Consider the following 19,094-nt stretch of genomic DNA (forward strand, 5'->3'; position numbering starts at 1 on the left):
CCCTTGTATAGGTAGCCAGTGTACTTCTCTCCGGGCCTGCGAAATGTGGTCACTTCTTTTTAATCCAAGTGCTGCTCTTAGGGCTTTGTTTGGCAACAGTTGAATTTTGTTCAGATTATTCTTTGTGGTTCCTAGCAGGAGTATGTTGCAATAGTCCAATTTTGAAAGTATAAGGGCTTGTGCTAGTGTAAGGCAGTTTTGTGGTGTGAGAAATTGGCGACTCAGGGCAATGAGTTTAGCCATGTAGCCGGTAGAGGAGCAGAGTGCATTAATATGTTTGTTCATGGTGAGATTGGAGTCCTAATACACACCTAGTGTTTTGACCTGTTTTAGTATTGGTGTGGGTGTTCCATCAATGTTAATGGTGTGGTAGTCCAGATGCAACATTTTCAGTCTAGGGGGGGAGCCTATCATGAGGATTTCGATTTTTTCATCATTAAGACACAGAGGGCCTCATTACGACCCTGGCGGAGCGGGTTAACGGGTGCCGCAAAAGGATGCGGACCCGTTAAACCCGTTCCGCCACATTACGAGGTCCCTTCGCGGGACACAGTAAGCGCGCCTGGTAAAACCCGGTGTGCTTACCGGGTCCTGCGAGGGGACGAGGGAGCAAACAACGGGCCACTCGTAATCGCCCCATTGTTTGCTCCCTCTCCCATTCTCATTCAGCCCTACGGGGGCTGATATGGGAATGGGGAAGGTCGGGGTCCGGGTTCCTGGAGGGAGGAATTACCGGGCCCTCCGAACTCAGAATGGCCCGGTAATTCCTCATTCTGGGAACCCGGATGCGATTTCGGCGGCAGCCGTGCCGCCAATAGCGGCATGGCTACCGCTGAGGTCGTAATGAGGCCCAGACTGTTTGTGGCCATCCAGTTTTGGACAATGAAGTAGATTTTATTAATGAAAGTGGAATCTTGCTCATGATCACCAGTTATCGGGATGAGGATCTGAGTATCAACCGCAAAACATTAGTATGGATGACTTACATGGCATCTAGCGTTGCAAAGAGGAGTTTAGTGTAGGCATTGTATAGTGTGGGGGAGAGGCAGGATCCTGTCGGTACTCCCAAAGGTACTGGTATTGGATCGGCTGCCTCGTCGCCAATGGCTACTCTCGAGGTGCGTTCTGATAGGAGCGATTTAACCCATGCGGTAGCATCTGTGGAGAAGTAGACATTTTTTGACAATGCATTACAGAGCCTGTCATGGTCCACCAGATCAAAAGCAGCTGACAGATCTAGTAGCAGAAGGATGCATAGTTTCCCATAGTCTCTTATGGAGGCCATCTGAATTTTAAGATCTAGTAAGGCTGTTTCTGTACTGTGTTTGGGCCGGAATCCAAATTGTCTATCACCTAGAAGATGGTTATTTTCTAGAAATACTTGGACTTGGGAGTAGGCGAATTTGTCAATTATTTTTAGTAGGAAGGGAACTGTGCTAATGGTTCTGTAATTGGCATGTATAGTACGGTCCAGGGAGGGTTTTTTTCAGAAGAGGAGTGACCCATGCTTCTTTGATGTTAGCATGGATTGAGTTAGTGTTGAAGGAGGCATTTATGAAATTGATAATGATGGGGGTTAAGGTGGGGGCACAGAGTTGAACTAGTCGAGCAGGGAAGCTATCTCCTTTGCAGTTGGAGGGTCTCAATGAGGAGATGGTGTTGAGGGCCTGGTCTTGGGAGACGGTGGTAAAGCTAAACTGGGCGACTGTGGTATCATCACTGGCAATGGTGACAAGGGAATACACACTTTTACTGGCCAGTAGTTTTCTTTTAGCTAATATTTTCTCTTGTAATTAGCTGATTTTGAAGGCTAGTGCATTCTGGATGGTTTGTGCACCAGGCTATGCTGGAGTTAATGGGGATGGTAGAGGGGATGGGTGCTTTCAGCTCTCTGATAATAGTGACTAGCTCTTTACTGGTAGAGGCAGCATTGTTTATACGCAGGTTCAGGGAGTTTGCTTTGTGGGTTAGAACTGCTGATTTATACTTTTTGGTTGCTGCCTGGAGGTCATTGTTGTAATCTGCGGTCTGGTTCTTTTTGGGTAGATGTTCTAGGGCTCTTTCATTCTTCAAAGGATAATGAGTTCTTCGTTGAACCAAAAATGGCTTCGTTTGGTGCTACTGGGGATTTTAGATTTGCATGGAGCTACTTCGTCAATGGTTGCTTTCAAGCAAGTATGGTAGATAAGGGAGATGCTATTTGGGTTAGTATTTGATGTAGTGTGCGTTTCAAGCACTTTGGACAGAATGGGGACAAGGTTTTCTAATGTGTGTTTACGTGTGTGTCTTACCACGATGGGGCTGGGCGGTGGAGGGGGTGCCCCCTGAGTTTTCGGTGTCAATCTGTTGAAGCAGATTAAATGGGGATCCGACCATGTGATTTCTGGTATGCCTTCAAGATATAGGTTAATATTTAAGGTTAGGACCCCATCTAAGATTCTGCCTTTGGCGTGGGTAGGGGCATTTACAATTTGTGTGAATTTCTTGTAATGCTCTATGCTTTGCGGTCCAGAGGGTCATTGAAGCCAAAATTAATGTCACCTAGGATGATACATTTGGTGTTGGGTTTGAGAAGGGGGGTGATAAGTAAGGGGATGTCTGCTTCGGGGTGGTTGCCATTATTAGGTGCTCTATAAAAGATGAGGAAGTTTAGAGTAGTTTTGAGGTCAGTGGTGAGTTTGAGGAAGAAGAGTTCATATCCGGCAATTGAGTCTATTTTGCAGGTTCTGAACTGCAGTAGGAGTTTGGCAATAATAGCTACTCATTCTCCCATGGCATCTAATCGGTCAGCCCTCTGGGTGGTATATTCAGGAGGGATGGCTAGAGACAATAGGGGGCCATACGCTTAGTGTAGCCAGGGTTCTGTGACTATGAGGAAGTCTAGCTGTTGATCCAGGAGAAGGTCATGTGTGCTCTCTAGGAGTGTAATGTACCTTTGAGGGGCATAATGGGTTGTGGGGGGGCAAGATGAGATCTGGGAGAGTGGAGGTGTGGAGTTGCTGCACCTTGGACTGGAAGGGGTGTTGATCACACTGTCGTGGGGGAGCGGCAGGGGTCTACTTCTTGGTCTGGGAGGTTATGGTCAGAGGTGGGTGGGGGTTATGGGGGTGGTCTGCCCTGAGTCAGCTGGGGTGGCAGAGGCTGGTGGGTTCGTGCAGATAGTCTTATTCGCCTGGTGGTCCCCAGAACCAGTGGCGGCTGCTTACATTGGGTGGGGGGGGCACCGCCCCCCCACAGAGAGAAGAAGGGAAGAGAGACAGAGTCTCTCTTTCAGTTATTTAAATTTAAAACCTGTGCAGAGCGGCAGATTCATTATTTATTTATTAATCTGCCGCTCTGCAGCCTGCGCTGCTGGCCTGGCCCAGGCTGGCCTGCTACTGCGGCTGGCCGGGGCGCGTCTCGATTTAGTAAGATTTTGGCAATGTAGAGTGCGTGGAGCTCGTAGCTCCACGCACTCTACGTAACCATTTGCCCATTCAAGAGGCTGGCGGGGCGCTGGAAGGGTGGCCCTGCACTCCTGGTAGTCTGCGCAAACAGCGTACCAGAGTGTCCTCTCCTCCTGACTGTGGGCCAAGCCCATGGCAACAACAGATTGTGGATTGTCATTGGCTGTTTGCAAGCCAATGACAATCTGTGTGGTGTTGGGTGGGCGGATCGGGTCATGGGCACACAGAGCCTCTCCTTCCCTTCTAGTTCTTTCTTTCCAGGCCCTAGCCCCTTGGTGGTGTGGTGTCGACATTGTTCCAGGGATCCAGGCCCATCCACAGACCGGACGTGCTGCCTCGCTGCCTGCCCTCCTCCTGAGCGACGACGCTGACGGAGTCCAGGCAAGATTCACAAGGTAAGTTAAGTAACTTGTTTAAAAGCTAGTAATTTAAATTAATGTACTCTTGGTCGCTGCTGAGTGTTGAATACTGATTCAGTGCCAGCCCGCTTGAATACGTGCTGCGACCTGCACAATGGTCGTGTACTTGTGTGGGCCGTGGCGCGTGTTCAGGGTTGCAGTGTATGCTTCAAATTCTTAAACTTGTAAGTTTGTAAGCTTGCACTGCCTGAGAAGCATACACTGTAACCGGGGATTGGTGTACAGAGTTCTCCCCTGTTTGTCCCGGATTCGCGGTTGCTCTGCGAGTTACACACTTTGTTTGCCCCCTACCGTGGAAACGCTTGTGTACAGGCGCGTTATAAAATGCCATATCATCATATATCATACCCTCGGCGAGGGTATGATATGATGATATGATAGCATATGTCAAGGTCGTTATAAAACGAGTCGACTGACTCTTAACTTCTCTCCAACAACCACTCAATAAAAAGCGCAGCACGTTTTATGCGCAGCCCCAGGTAAGAGACCCACTCCACACCAACTACCGTGACCACCTCTGCGGCTCCATCGAGCAGCGTTTGCTAAAGGGAGGGAGTGGGACAGTGCCTGTGGCCCATGAGCAGAGCTCGGGGAGACCTCGTGCAGTCATGAGCCAGAGATCGGATTAGGACCACGTCACACGGGCCCCCGTGGCCCCTAATGAGAGGAGCTCGGGGAGACCTCATGCAGTCTCATGAGCCAGAGAGACAGAGATCGGATGAGTCCTGTTTCACAGGCCGGTCATTGACCGCCCACCCTGGGTGCATGTGTCTGCTGTCTCTTTCTAAACTGTGCATGCGTGCAGAGACCCCTACTTTCACGGTGGGCTTCAGGGTCCCCTGTGTGTGGCCCACCCTCTGAAAATATCCACACTGCAGCATTCTACCCTAGAAAGGGGGACACACTGGGTCTGGTCAAAAGTTCCAGCAGAAGGGAATTACCGCCTTTCCCCGCCAGCTTCTCGCCCCTGGGAATCCTCCATGAGCGATGATGTACTCACAGGGCCCCAGGGACACAGGGAATGCCATCACCTGTGTGGCAGCAATGCCACCAGATAGACCTGCAGACCCGCCTGACCAATGTTCAAGGCCTAGCAGGAGTTTCAGCAAGTGTTTCCTTACACCAAACTGGCCTTCCCTTTAGTTTGCAGGAAGCACACTGAGCTCCTGCTGTACCCCTCCCCCACCTCCCAGCTTGCCTGATGTGCAGATGAGGGTGCAGAGCGGTGGAAAGCCATCTGCATGGAGAAGGGGAGTGCATCCCTGTGACCTTGGTCAACAATGCTTAAACTGAGCTCTAGTGTTCACCACGAACACAACAACAGGAAAGAATAACACATCGATGATGGTGAACTAGAACCCTGCTGCTCTGCACTGAAAACTCACACCGGGCCCCTGGGACCCAGCGCAGAATCAATCCCCACAAGCGACAGCCTCATAACATGGGAGTGATCTTAAAAGTGTGAACACATCCAGCGGTGCCAATACTGTGCCCGCCTCTGCTGTGCGGCCTGCGAGCTGTTTAGCTGCAGCTCATGCATCTGTGGGCATTGCCTGGTCCTAGTGAACCTTTTCATTTGATCTCAGTGCGCCTTAACTGTAAAACAGTGGGCACACTCACCGTTGCTCTTTGACTGACATGGTAGGGGGCGGGGTTACACGTTATTTATGCAATGAAAGAGTATGCCAGAAGCAAGAGGAACCAGACTGCAAGTGCTGCATAACATGTTCAGATTGTAAAAGTTTCAACATTAAAATTCAAAAATGCATCTTTTATGCACGTTGCTTTGTTTTCATTACATTCAAATTCGAAAGTTTGAAAATACTTTTGTTTTCTTTGTTACTTTAAGTTGCTAATGATTCCTCTCCGTGGGTGCCTTCCCTCTGTGCTGTGTCTTCTAAAGGACAGGTTTCTGCACACATGCATAGATCATAAAACATATACAATAAGGCAGCCAAAAGTTTTTTTTTTGTTTTTTTTAATGGTTATATTGCGTGTGATATCTGCTGTCTTGTTGTTCGTATAGATGGGGAGAGGGAAGAAGGGTTGAAGGCAGCTAGTGATCCTTTTGAAAACCTCTCACTCCAGGACTTTGGAATCATGGTGGGGAGAAGACTGCTAGATCGGGAGTTGGCAAGACAGTCCACATCTGTAGAGGACCTGAGAATAGATGGTACTGGCTGCTACCTTAAAGCAAACATGAAATGGTCCAGTAGAGAGGGAGAGGCTGAACAGATATGAGATTTTGAAGCATGTTAGTGGGGATTGGGAACTTTCTTAGATTGCTTACCGAGCCAAAGGGTCCACTGGACCACACACAGTGTTTGCTCTCCGGATAAGAGCCAATTCAGTAGGTGCCATGGTGGAGAAACAGTGACAGCTAGAGAGGGAGTAGATGGTAAGGGGGACAGGGAGTATACTGGCTGTCTTGGATCTTGAAATATTGTGATGACAGTGTAAGTAGAGGGAAGTCTACATTGCAAAACAATATATGAAATAAGTGCATAGAAAGGTGCAGACACATGACTGCTGTATTGCAGATGTTACAGAGATTGTTTTCCGATGTAATCATAACCAAGAACAATGCATGTAGTGTTCCCAGGCTGCTGCTGCATTGCCATGTGGATTCTACAACTGGGACCCACGGGTGGAGCCAGCCTCAAAGCTTTTTGGGGCAGGGGGATAGTTTTAAAAAAGTGGGTCGTGTGTGGGGCAATGATTGTTCCCCAATACTGTCTTTATGTCCACTACCTGCCTCACCAAAACCCCAATTTTGAGGATATTTAGTTTCTCAAAGATGCTGATCATTGGCCGCTATGAGTCATCTAAAAGCAGAGTACAGCTGTTAGGTCTCTGGCATGACCCCACTCGTGCCTATTGGGCCTGCTGGCTGCTGTGCAGTAATCCACCACTTGCACATGTAACAATAATGTACCACCATTAGTATGTAAAACCTAATGCTTTTTGTCATATTTTGATGGGTTTTTTGGACAGTAAATTGCACATTTTTCATTTTTCAAAAGATTTCCCGGGGGGAGAACCCCCCCGCACTCCCCTTGGGTGGTGTAGGCTCGCGCGCTGCGCGTGCTCGCTCAAAAATTGCCCCGGGGAAATTTACCCCCCCCCCCAGGTTTTAAACTCACCAGCCGCCACTGCCCAGAACAGGTCGGGTGGTGGAGGGAGCAGGGGCTAGTATTCTTGAGCTGAGGCTTTTGCATCGTAAAGTTCCTAGGCATAGGGAGGAAGAACTGGGTACTGTGGAGGGTCTGGTGAGAGGGGTCTTTCTGATAGGATTGGCTGGGTGCAAGGTTCCTATTGCTCCTATAGGCATGGACGTAATGTGAGTGGTGAGGACGGGCCCGGCTGCTTGGAGTGGGAAAGGGTATACTTTGGGTAGGAAAGGAGTAGGGTAGGGGATGGGGGTGGTGACTAAGACACCCAATGGGTGCCAGGCCTATACTCTGATGTATGAAGAAGGCTGCGGTGCAGGGCAGTGGGTTAGCCGAATTATGGTCCTTGGTGAAGCTATGGGTAGTTATCTGCATGGTGGATAACTTATTGAGGGCTCAAGGGTTTGAGGGCTTGGCTTAAATATTTCCTGGAATTGTTTGCTGAGGTTCATAAAGGTTAACAGGTGTGATACAGCAATGGTTATTACAATCAGAGTCAGCGGCTTGGCATTACAATGTCAACTTACAATTGGTTTAACAGGGACAGACACATTCGATACAGTTGGCCAATTCGCCAGTTGCAATTCGCTGAACAGTAAGTTAGTGGCTAGTATCTAATAAGATCATTGGCATGAGAAACAATATAGTATTTAGACAGGTATATGGTTTAAATATTCACGATTTGGCATGTCTGGTACTAGGTAGTGACAGTATAGATACAAATTCCAAAGATTATGCACTGTTCGCAATGCGGTATAACAAATGAGCACTTAGAGGATCTCAGACATGGCAGAGACATGATCATACATTGGCAGTGCATAGAACAACAGGAGCCATTGGTACACACATGCAGACAGATCATAAACATGGTAATCATTAAGCAGAACATGAGACAACAGTCTGGGGGCACCAAATCAGCAGAAAGCATGGGCGGTTTGAGTTGGACTAGATGGTGGCTGATTAGCAAATCGGCCTGGTCCAGGTGAGACCACCTTCGGTAGTGCAGATGTTAAGGCCAGAGCTTAGGTAGGAGATATACCACGTTCCACGAGGGTGCCACGGTTCCTGACTCCGCAGTCGGAGGAAGGGCACGGCCTCAAATTAGAAGGTTTGAACTTCTGATGCACTGTGGGAGAGGGGTCTAAGACTAAGAGGCGACTTAGCCAGTGTGTACAACTAAATGGGAGACAAGGAGCGTTACTCAAAGAAGCTGCACTTTTGTAGATTAGGTGCGCAGCAAGGGTTATCAGCTGAAACCACAATTGGCAATAGAAGGAGGTGTGAAAAGGAGTTAGCATGCCATTGCACTTACCATAGGTGGTGAGTGTAAGTGATGGTCCGTCACTCTGCGCTGCATCAGTAGCATTGTGGGAGGTGCTGCAAGTAGATCGTTAGAGGCATGTGACTCACTGGGGGCTATCTAATGCACAGCACCTGGGATCTGATTTCGGCGAAGCTGGGCATAGTAATGTGCTCTGTGGCTCCGGCAGCACGGACAGGAACTTAACATATGGGCCTTTAGATAGTGGGCCCGCTTCCGCCTACCGGCTGACACGACTGGCTGAAGTAGGGGAAGCTGGCCAATCAGCTGGAGCGTTGGGATGCTCAGAGCAACTCTTTGCGAGGTGCGATAAATGCAGCCTCCATTTTGGAAAGCTGGAGGGACTCTTGCTTGTGTCAGGAAAAGGATATACACACCCGGAAATCATAAGGTAACCATACTAATATAATTACATGAAAATAATATAAATTACATCCTCGCCTCCCTTTTGACATTGCACAGTAGGGAAGGGCTATGAACCTGTGGGGCCCAATTCATGAAGTGAAATGGAGGGTACTCATCCTCCTATTAGAAAACCCCAAAACCATTTTCTATATTGGGTGAGAGAACCAATGTGTGGTATGTTCTAAATTGATAACACTGCTTTCCTCACCGAAACCTGCAGAATTAGACGAAACTCATTATAGAAACCCACAACCCCATGTTCACACCGGGAGGGGAATGTGGGGGTAAACTGATGTAAATATGCGCACATAAATGTCATTTTTCTGTGCACCCTTTACCTAGGACCAATACTTGTTTTTGATACTGGAGAAAATAAAGTGCTATAAACCCGCGGATTGATTGTATTAACACATTATCAAAGTGTATGTATCTTTTTGTGCCGACTTCCCCTGCATGAAGTATGGGGACCACCAATTATTTTCTTTTATTTAAATAAATGCGAGTCTCAATTATACCCACACCTTGTTTCGTGCCCAAGAATTGTGGGACGGTAGTGTATACCAGGGAATACTATATCAGGGATTAGCACTTAGCGAAAAGGTATACATATGAACATACATGTCAACAAATGTGAAGCTACAATCTGCCACCAACGCTGCCACACATTATTTTTCATGCAGCTCTGTTGCCCGCTGTTAAAGTGTGTTCTCAAGTTGCCCCAATGTTAGCTATACCACACTTGAACTGGCTCTGGAGTGTTGACCTTTCATGGCATTGTACTTTGCCACCTGTAGTGCTGCATTCATAGTGCGAATGGCAAGACTAAAAGAAAGAGAAAGCAAAACCCCGTGAGACAGGGTTGGCTGAGCCTCTCACTTCGACACTGGACAGCTGACGAGCTCTGCCCTTAGAAGTCCTTGCCTTGTCCCTGTCTCTTTTCAAGTCTCCTCCCTGCACTCTCTCCTCAGAGAAATGGGCCAGAGTCGCCTGTAATTTCTTTCCACATCAAGCGGCCATCTTGCAGTTTTCTGCTGTCACAAAACCCCCAGTTCGAGTTGGTGGAAGGTTCTGGCTGCTGATCTTTCACCAGACCTCACCTTTCTTCCTAAATGGCCAGGGTGGCACCCCACACTTAATAACGTTCTAATCTGGTGGAATTAAACCGTATTGCCTTCAATTGTTTGCTCAGAATAAAACTCTGTGTCTGACCTGCTTTCAAGTACTCTCTCTGCATTGATCGCTCGGGCATCACTGCATGTGAGCGGGAATTACAGTAGCAGGACTCACTTTACTCAGGCACCTGCTGGCGATGAATCATGCCAGCCCGCTGACTGCCTTCAATAAAAGGCATTGATTTTGTTTTACTTACAAGCTCTCTTGGAAGAGAGCCTCACCGTGCCAAAAACTAAGGTGTCTACATCTCCTGGTGCCTGGTGGTTCTAGTATTTCCTTATTGCAATAACCCTGCATTCATTCTCTTCCAAGTTATCTATTTAGTTTACAGCATAGCCTGGCATGCATTGGCAGCATGCCTTTTTTCTGAAGACTCTTCATTGAACTTTTAGCGCGGTGAAAAATGACTTTGCACTGCCAACAAACACCCTGATTCACAGAGCGGTGCCAAGTGTATTTTTGCAGAGCAAAGCCACTTTGCACTGCAAAAGTACTCTTTGCACGGCCCATTCGGTGCTGTACCGCACCACCAGGCATCAGGAGATGTAGTCAATTTGCAACGCGCTAAAAGTTCCCTGAATCCTCCCTGTCATCCGAAAGACCTGCAAACCCCATTAGCACACTGCTCACCAACATGCATGTTATTATTGCGCTCCATCGCAATTGTTCCACTGCTCTCATCACCTCCGGAATCGGTAAACTCTTTTACAAAGTATGCTTACTTGACTTGTGCCTGCAACAGCGCCTAAATGCCTCTGGGTTGTTTGTGCGCTCTACAAATGAAAAATAAATAAATAAATAAATGAATGAGGCCCCCTGTCTATTTACACACTAGAGATCCGGTTCAAAGACACATTCTGGGAGACGATAAATTGCCACAACTAGAGTTGTTAGCAGCAGGTCAGCGATACCAGGCCTACTTTGCGCTCATTGGGGGTCATTACGACCCCGGCATGGCACCGTTAACCCCTTAACGCCTTACTACGAGGTCCCTTTGCGGCTCCCGACCTTAACTGCTGGTCTGGACCAGCCATTAAAGTAGGGACCCGCAAAGGGACCTTGATGGCAATTACGGTACCGCAATTTGCAGTACGGTAATTGCCGCCTTCCCCATTCCCATTGAGCCCTATGGGGCAAAAATGGGAATGGGGAAGGGCCATGGAGAAAGGGGGAATTACCGCCCTGCCAACCTTGGAATGGGGTGGTAATTCCCCCTTTCTCCATGGCAGATTCCGGCATGGACCATGGTGCTAATAGCACCATGGTTTAGCGCCGGAGTCCTAATTTCTGGGCCTCATTAGGACCCCAGCGCTAAACCATGCCGGGTTCCGCCATGGTGAATGGCGGAATTACCGCCCCATTCCAAGGTTGGCGGGGCGGTAATTCCCCATTCACCATGGGCCCTTCCCCATTTCCATTTTTGCCCCATAGGGCTCAATAGGAATGGGGAAGGCGCTAAGTACGGTGCCGCAAATTGCGGCACCGTACTTAGCAGCAAGGTCCCTTTGCGAAACCCTACTTTAACGGCTGGTAAAACTAGCCGTTAAGGTCGGGTCCCGCAAAGGGACCTCGTAATTAGGCGCTAATAGGTTAACGGCACGCAGCCTTTTACGGCGCCGTTAACCCATTAGCGCCTGGGTCGTAATGAGGCCCCCTGTCTGCTTTTACAAAAAGTGTCCACCATAGGAACATTGGGGGTCATTCCGAGCATGGAGGTAAGGTAAAAACTATGCCGGTAATGATTTACCGGCATGGTTTACCGCTCCATGCTATTCTGACCCCTCAGACCGCTAATTACGGCACCGTAAACTACAATGCCGTAATTATCGGTCTTGTGTCTTGCGCGCGCCCGACCATGCCGAAATTAGCGGCATGGCGTAAACGGGAGCTGATCGCAAGTGAGGAGCACACGTAAATAACGGCCTCCCCAATGCCGTAAAGTACCGGCATGGAGTACATACAGGCATCTCAGAGAAGGAGTAAAAACCCTGAGCAGTGGTTCCCAGAGCCACAGGTGCACACATTCATCACAGATGTAGGCTATGGAGTCTGCCACAGCAGAAAAGGAACACACCCACACACCACCCCCCCCCACACCAAGATGACACCAATAGAACCAGCAAGGCCACAACCACAAAAACTTCTGCAACAACACCAGGCCCCCCCCCTCTGAGGAGACACCGGGGTAGAAGGAGGGGGAGACAGGCCCTGCATGCAGCACCAGTGCAGCCTCCGTCACCACCCCAGCAGAACCCCATGCACACGCAGAATGCCCGACCACTCAAGGAAAACCCTTAGCAGATAGACACCCCTGACCACCTTGACTGTGACACCGTCACCACCATATTTTGCCAGAGACACAAAGAGATAAGCGAGCAGCATACAAATATATAGTGCTAACCTGGCACAAGTGACGGTGTTGCCTGTGCCCCACACCCATGCCACAGGTACCTACCAGCACACAGTGGCGCCCATGCATGGCATGTCACAACCGTCCATTAGACGGCCACATAAACAAGTGCTGTTACACCTCCCCAAGCACACAACGGCCTACCATTCCCCAACATGGACCACCCAGGAGATACACAACAGTAAAGCTGGACCTCATGCAAATGGAGGCATGCCAAATGACAATGGTGCCCCTGACAGCACCCACGGGTCGTATGTGGACCAGCATGGCATGCAGGCGGCGGATAGCAATTGCAAACAATACCACTCCCCCTACGTGCAGATGGAATGCAACGCAACGAAGAACCGCACACATGGGTGGGCCCGACACCAAAGAACTACACATGACTCAAAGGGCCAGCAGTTCACCACGCTACCGTGCCACATGGTCCAACATGCAGGATGACGTGCCTGGCTGGCTGTTGAGTCGTCTGTGTCATGCAAGTGCATTGGTGCCATGAGGTGGGTGCCTGCATGAACCAACTGGGTCGAAATGATGAAGCCATTGTACGGTGTTCACCCCAACAACAAACCTGCCACCGAACTAGTGCAACGGCACATACGAACAGATTCCCACTTTGATGGAATAAGGCACTCACAATACACTACATCTCCACCATCTGACAAGGACTAATCACACTACACTTGCACCACTCATTGGCGGCCATCACAACCGTAAGCGCATATCGAAAGACACACTGCATATGCACCACCACATCGGAGACCCAACCCTGGGAGTGCATTGAACAGAGGGCAGCAGGGATACCACACCACGTCACCGGCATGGCACATCCATAGGAGTGTTGGGATTCACCATAGTATGTATTTGAGCAGGATGATGACCATGAGCCACGGACTACAGCCATCACACCCAAATACGAATCTACACAGTACACAGCACCACATGGATCTAACATCAGGACAGCAGCATGCAACAACAAAACATGTACCACGAGATGTCCATGCCATCGTTCACGGACCATCTTGAAGACGCAGCCCCCCACAGCATTCCATTGTATTGGACACATATTGTGTCCATGATCGTGCGGAATGCATCCATGGACATGTGCATATGGCCATCAATGAAACCCTGCCATGACAGCCAAATACTGTTCTCCACCATGACAGTCCAAACACTCACTTATTTGGCTAGACATGCAGCTGTTGGTGGCAGTCCCTTGACAACATGGTACATGACCCCTGTCAGTAACCCCCTGAACAGGCCCAGGGAGCACTCAAACAATGGCCATACCCGTGCATGCATGTAGATGAAGCAGTCACCTGGCTTGCGTAAAGCACATATGAGTTGGCGAAGCAGGACTGGTGGATGACCCATCCACTGACTGATATCTGGTGTCCAATAAGCCCATGTCATATGTGTAGCTGAACAAAAGGTGCATCCCTAGATTAGCGTCTATCACCCCTGACATGGTACTGCTACGACCACATGACGATGTGGTGAAGGTGGAGGGGGAAGTGGCAAGAAAGCATCATGGAGGCAATGCACTTGAGGGACATGTAATGCGCCAAACTAACAGTGGACAAGATGTCCAGGACACAAGTCAGCAGAGGGTGGCATTACATGGGCACACAGGGCACTGGACGTGTATATACTTGTACACCATGCACTGGCAGACATCAATAAACACATGCTCAATGATGAATGTCCACAACGGTTGAACTTTGCGACACCAATACTGTATTGTGAAAAAAAAGATTTAGTGAAAACATCATCAGCAGCCCCCCCAAACTCAACAACAAACCATCACCCCCCTAAACCCCAACTCCACAACAAACCCACACCACCCACCCCCCTGCCCCACAACTCCACAGCAGTGGTCCCGTGTAGGACGTGAAGCCCACATGTGGCAGAATGCCTATTGTTTCCTGCTCCCCTTGCCCGGGGAGGCATGTGCTGCGACGCATGGAACGCCCGAGTGCGTCTCTCTGGGCTGCCTTGTGTGGCCTCACTGGATGCGGCTGTGTCCGCCTGCTCTGGCTGGGTATTGGAAGGGCCTGCCTCAAGGGCATTCGCTATGCGGCCAAGGATATGACAGAGACGGGTCGTGCTGTCTGTCAGAGTGTCACACAACTGGTTGGTGCAGTTGGTGAGGGACTGACGCATTTCTCTAACTCCATCATGCCATTGAACCCTGGCCAGGCGGTTGTCCTCCATGAATTCTGCAATGAGGTCTGGCAACTGATTCACTCGACGCGTGCCAAATGATGGCAAACCATCGGTGAAACCACTTTCCCCAGCATGCTCGTGAGAGGGCTGTACAGTTGGACTCAGGAGATCATCCTCATGCCCCTGCGGGTCGAGTTGAGGACTGTGGACAGGTGTAGGTGCATCCCCACAGTCACTGCATGAGGCCAGGGGTACAATGCAGGGCTCCGGGGTGTGCACTGTGTTTTGGCCCTCCTCCTCGGACGCCCCACAGATGGGTGACGGGCTGTCCACACACTCATCAGGGCCGGTAGCAGCAGCCTCCCCAGAGATGCTCGACTGTGCCGAATTAGGGGTTGGCATAGTGGCTGGCGCCGATGCTGGGATGGATTGTGGATCGGCAGCATCCAGTGGCCTTTTCGGAGCCGGGCGGCGGTTCTTTTAGGTGCTGGCATTCGCCTGACCCTGCCACTACCCGTGGAGGTGCTTGGCCGGCTTGATTGGGGCTCTGCGCTGTCATGGTCAGTGCCTGTGGGGGTAGAAGAGAGGGACAACATGAGTGAATGTGCGATGTCCTATTTGCATACATGGCTGCATACACATTTCGGGCAATTAAGGTTTGTGGCATTTTGGGGGTAGCTATGGCAGTGGTACATGTGCATGGTTATGTCATGTACGCATGTTTGGGAGTGACTCATCGTAGCCTGGTTATGTGCATTGTGGCTAGTACAATGCCGAGCCGGCTGCACAGTGTGCATGATGGGCTGTGCAAGTTAATGCACTATGGTTGATGTGCGTTATGTACTCGCACTTAGACCTTCATTGCGTGGCACTTGCCTCAGCATTAGTTGGATGGGGGGATGCGTTGGATGGGGGGAGGGCAACACGAGAGGGTGCCTTCGATGGCCCTTGGGTCAGTTTGAATCATGCAATGGACATTGCCAGTGTAAACTTTGGACACTCACCTCCTTCGGCAGAAGTCGTTGCCCCGCACTCCATGTTCCCACGCCCTCGATACATTCTGTGCCAATGAGAGCCGCACAGGTCTCCTCCCATGGCTCCAGTTGGACAGGGGTACTTGGTCCGCCTCCCGTCTGCATGGCCTGACTGCGGTTGCTGGAGAGGAGGCCCCGCACCCCAAGGTCATCCCACCACTTGCGGCAGTCGCTGGGGGCGCGGGGGGTGTTGCCTACGGCGCTCACCCTCTGTACAAGTTCGGCCCAGATGTTCTTCTTGCAGAGGATGGACTCCCTCCGCATGTTGTTGCTGAAAACGACATCGGCATGCTCAGCCAGGAAGTCAACCATGGCCTGAAGTTCCTCGGGGCAGAATCTCCTCTTGCGGATGCGATCCGCAGCCTTCTTTGGTGCTTTGGGCATCTTGTGAGTTGTCTGGTCCTGTTCCCGACTTTAGTTAGCTCACAAGGGTGCTGGCGGATGAGGATGCAATGGATTGTGTTTTTAAAGATGGCCGCCGCTCTCCTTCCCGTTCCTGTGCGATGACGTAATTTCCGGTTCCTTTTTTAGCGGTGGCCGTAATTTACGGTCTCCGTAAATTATGGTCACCGTTATGTACTGACGCTACAGCTTCCAAGGCGGTGTTGTTATTTACGTGTCGCAGCATGCCAGTAGGGGTTTTTCGAGCCGTTTTGCGGCAGGACGCTCGGTTCTTTTCCGGCATGGCGAAAAGCGCATGTCCGCAAGCTCGGAATGGGCCGCAATTAGCGGTCTGACGCCAGCCCGGTGTCGTACTTTCCGCCATGCCGGAAAGTACCGGTACTTACCTCCTAGCTCGGAATGAGGGCCATTATTCTTGGATTCAAACTTAAAACAAAAGCCCAGCCCATTCTAATAGGACACATGCCCTTCAGCAAATGTCGCCCGGAACACTGTGACTGCACAAAATGGACACATTCCCGTTTACAGTGTTCCACAGGCGTTAACATTGTAATTTTCCGTGGCGAGGCAGAGCACAATAAGTGAGCATGTGTTCCGCGGGTGCTAGCGTTTTAGTTTTCTTGGGAGAGCCAGTGCACTCCTACAGGCTTTAACATTGTGCTTTTCTGTGCACAGGCAGAGCACAACAGGCGTTAACATTGCACTCTTCTGTATGCAGCCAGTTTACTGCAGGTGTCCACATTGTACTAATCTGTGGAGGAGAGGCAGAGCATAGCAGGCTTTAACATTTCAGTTTTCTGTGGAGAGCCAATGACCTTCAGGTGTTAACATTGCACTTTTCTGTGCATAGCCAGAGTACAACAGGCGTTAACATTGTACTCTTCCGTGGAGAGCCAGTGTACTTTTCTGTGGCGGGGACCTTACTTGCATGTTGAAAAATATGTTCTTATTCTAAAAAGCTTTTGGGAATTAGTGGTTAAGACACATGATTTCCTTGATATATACAGGACGCATTATTCTATATTTAAAGGCTGGGGGTGGTATATTGCAGAATTCCAAGCCCACGCTGTTGGTTGTCTGAAGCTGACTCACTTGTATCCTCATTCAGTGCATCTAATGTTTTGTCTTTGTTTAATAGAGACTATATAGTCTCAAGGACGCTCTCTGACTTAAGCCGTTTTGTTTACCATTACTCGGTGTGTTGAGTATTGGGGCATGACACCTGACAGCAACCATTTAGGGATAATAATGAGCAGAGATGAGGCAGGCCACTATTAAGCACTGCAGTCAATATGTTCACATGCTTATTCACTTTGGACTGGACTATGATTGATCATGCAACAAGACAGGGCGTCCTGCTCGTGGGAGGTCCACCATCTTCACCTTTGTGCATGCAAAATTCGAGGTGCCCACAACTAGCTTTGTAAGAATACAATAAAAAAATCTGGTGGTTTCAAAGGTGGAACTCATAGAACTAAAAAGAAGAAGTGGATATGAAGGGGCTTTGCAGCTGTGGCTCTACAGTAGTGTTACAATGGGGACCCCACCTTGACCCTACCACACTGCAAGTGTATGTGGCAGCTCCAGCCCAGATGAGTATTAAAACATTCTCATATGGCATATACCAGGCGGGCCTCTGGCTCAATGTAGAGGGAATTAAAAAGGGCTACTGTTTCAAGCATAGATAAGCTCCAATCCAACATTGCCCACAGTATGAGTTTACATTTGTCACCAAGTAAAAGAAAGCAACAAAATACAATACAATAAAATAAACAAAACTGAAGACTAGTCAAAAAGGCTGGGGGTGGTATTCAAGCTCAGCTCTCTCAAACTCTTAATCCTGAGGCCTGTGTCCTCAACCACCTTATCCTCAAATAGCCTCGTAGACTAAGGGAGGGGTCGCTATTGTGGGATAGCCCGAGTGCTAAGGAGCCCTCCCGAGGTCTATAAAGCTGTTAGCAGATGGTGGTAGTAGCCAGGCATGTTTGGGAGTTTTCCTAGTGAAGTAAAACATTGTGCTTTACTAATGAGTGAAGTAAAGAGACAAACTGAGTTAGTAAATTAAATGTTGTTTTATTTTGTAGTATTTAAATAACAGTTGTTTTCAAGTTAAGTGTTTGAATTGCAACTTTGTAATGATATATGTAGAGACTACCCTTAACATAGGGAGTTTGTTGCCCCCCGGTTAGAGCACCCCACAAGATATCGTTTGATTTTGTCCAAGCTAGCCCTGTGTATGACTCATTTAGATTCACATAGATCCCACCCCCGTGCCACCAATGAGCCAAGAACCAGGCCGGGGTTGCAGAAAGAATATATATTTATTAAATAATAGGCTCATTGGATATTTTCACCAAATGATTACACACACCACCTTTTCTGCGGCACAAAACAAAGTTTCTATTCAAAATCTCACTTTTTTCCAGATTTTTCTTTTGGGGTCTCATGTACATGGAGCACGGCTAAATAAACAGTTCAACACACCTGTCCCACCAAAACCCCTCGATATGAACATTAAACAATACCTTAGAACATTACAAGATCATGATCATTAGCATTCCTTAATAAGGGTTAGATTTAAATCAAAAGCAAGATTTTCCTGTTTTCAAAAGCAATTTTACACATGCAGCTCTTTGTATGTTTAATTTCCCTGCACACTTGAAAATGCTAGCAGTTTTAACAGACCTTTGATAATATTTTCAATTGATAGAGCTCTTCTTCCTTCTTTACTTTGAAGCAATACAAAATCTCTCTTTTATAGGGGCCCCTTTCGCACTCTCAGGAGAGAGTGTGCATCTTTCAATTAGGAATTGCACTTGGTTTCATTTAGAAAATCACTTCTCTATCTAGCACCAAAAACCCAGACTTCAATTGCATTCAGCACCCCTCTGCTTAAAGTCCAAGGAATGGTGACAGTTAGTAATTTCGTTATTAGACAAGGACACCCCTTTCCTTTAGGGAAGTCTGGGGTTGACAAGAAAAATAGGTGTACCCACTTATATTAACAGACTATAGTTTTGAAAGTACACTGGGAATGAAATGTGTTAATTTCGAATATTAACATAATCACCCGTGGTTTTTGGCTATAGGGGAATTAATGGAATTATTATGTATCAAAATGCTAAGGATATGCTCCCATACCCCCGCC

The sequence above is a fragment of the Ambystoma mexicanum genome, chromosome 1p, assembly GCF_040938575.1.
Source record: "Ambystoma mexicanum isolate Mex_15411 chromosome 1p, UKY_AmexF1_1, whole genome shotgun sequence".
NCBI lineage: Eukaryota > Metazoa > Chordata > Amphibia > Caudata > Ambystomatidae > Ambystoma > Ambystoma mexicanum.